Here is a 2,263-nt window from a genome sequence, read left to right on the forward strand (position 1 = left end):
AACTCCACTTTTTTTTATTGTCTCATTAAAATATTCTTGGTACATCCATCATTGCGACGAGTATCGAAATTAAACGATGTTTTAAATAATCACAACTTATTCGTTTAATTATATTTTACATTAGTATATAAATTTTTTTAGAGTAATAATATTTTCAAACTAATGCGGACAATAATTAATTAACAAATACGTATAAAAAATATTATAATCTTTATTGTAATTTTATTTAAACATGAAGTGAACTTCTTAGGTAAGCATGAATTAAACGTAATTGTTAAAGTATTTTCATACTCAATTTAATTGTCATTGTGTAGACAATAAGTGTGTAGAGTTTTCAAAGATCTGAACTGAATGTTGCTTTGAGAGTTGCTTCTCGAGTTCTTCTTGTTCTTCCTACTTGAGTTGCTTCTGCAATTTCATGTTTCTGGCAACCTATTTCTTGCGGGTTTTGGGGCTTTTGTTGGAAATCTACTTGGGCCTTCCTACGGATTTTTATCTATCAGATCTCCAGATTGCATTGGAGTCTTCCTTCCTCGGGTTCCTGTGAACCCTAATTTGTGCCGCCACAAGTGGACTCTAATATGGTGTTGGGAACTTATTGAAATATCCTAATCCTTGTTTTGATGATACCAAAATCCATAGGCCTTATTTGTAATAGACTAGAACTGTTCGAACTCAAGTGTTAGAGTTCTTTTCTAGGGTCGGGATCGGGTACCCTACCCGAAAAAATTGGGTACCCGGTCCCGATTAAGACGGGAAATCGATACCCGATCCCGAACCCGAAAAAAAATTGGGTACCCTAATACCCGACTAGGGTATTCGGGTACCCTAATTACCCGGTCAAAATTATGCAAATCAGTTTAACAAAGCAAAATAAAGCACAATACACATTGAATTGAGTAATTAAAAAAAAGGAAGAAGAAGATTAGAAGAAGAAGAACTGTACCTGGGAGTGGGGATGGCTGGCGGCGCGTCTACTGGGAGCTCGGAGGCGGCGCAGCTGCTGGGACGACGGAGGCGGAGAGGCTGGGTCGACGAGCTGCAGGCGGAACATAGGGAGTTGGGCGCCTGGCGGACAGCAGACTGGGCGATGGTCGCGACTCCCGAGAGGACTGCACCACAGCCGCTGGATCGTGGCGGGCGGCGGGTAGGATGACGAAGGCCGGCGCCGGCGACGTTGGGTCGTCAAGCAAACGGAACAGAGGGATTGAGGGCTGGGCTGGGGCCTGGGGGCGCGGCGGGAGTCGAGACTCGGGAGAACAGGGAGGGAGTAGGTAGGGTTACAGTTCAGTAGTTCACTCATTTGATTTGAAAATTGAAATTAAGGAATTAAAATTTAATTAAATAATTTAATATATATTTAATAAAAATCGGGTATTTCGGGTATACCCGATACCCGATTTTTCCCCACCCTAAATACCCGATCCCGAACCCGATCCCTAATTTTTTGGGTATAGTGTCACGACCGCACTTGCTAAGGATAGCAATTTCGGGGAAACCGCGACTAAGGGAGGGGATTTAGGAGCGGGAGTTAGAAAGGGGCATATTCGGTTTCTTGATGACTTGACTTGTATAAAGAAATCAATCGAAATATCTAGATATCAATGAAGGCCACAAGGGGACCGTACATAATATTATTCAAAGGGGTACTCAACGAGTTTGAGTACATTATTAAATAGTACATATTGTTTTGACAGATAACATAATGTCTTAGTAAAATCAGTGTTTGCAGCGGAATAATAATTTGAATATATGTATGAAGACATATACTCTACTCTGAGGTACTCATCCTAGATTGACAGAAGCTCCGCTTGCACACTACATCCTCGATCACAGCTCAACCTGCACATTTAAAAATACATGCAGGGCTAAGTACAAAAGTACTTAGTGGACACTTGCCGAAATTTACATACATGCATAATATTTTATTGTCAAGCCTTTCAACAGTAGTAAGATACGAGGGTTTTCCTTTAAAGACTCGTATTTACCAAACATAATATCATTTCTTTCATCAATAACCCGCGCAGGTATTTTATATCATTAATTACCATATCAGTAACTCGTGCCGAGAGGGAGGCCTCCCTCTACGGACACTATGATCGGCCAACCCGCTAGATGACTCACGATCACAAGGTGTACACTAATTCCGAAGGGATTTGCGGTCCCATCCAGAATCCGAATTCGATTAACATCAGATAGGCAATTAATAATAAAACATAAAGCATTTAGGCATTGACAATATCATTTAAATTCATAAGCATAA

The sequence above is a fragment of the Salvia miltiorrhiza genome, chromosome 1, assembly GCF_028751815.1.
Source record: "Salvia miltiorrhiza cultivar Shanhuang (shh) chromosome 1, IMPLAD_Smil_shh, whole genome shotgun sequence".
In the NCBI taxonomy this organism is placed as follows: domain Eukaryota; kingdom Viridiplantae; phylum Streptophyta; class Magnoliopsida; order Lamiales; family Lamiaceae; genus Salvia; species Salvia miltiorrhiza.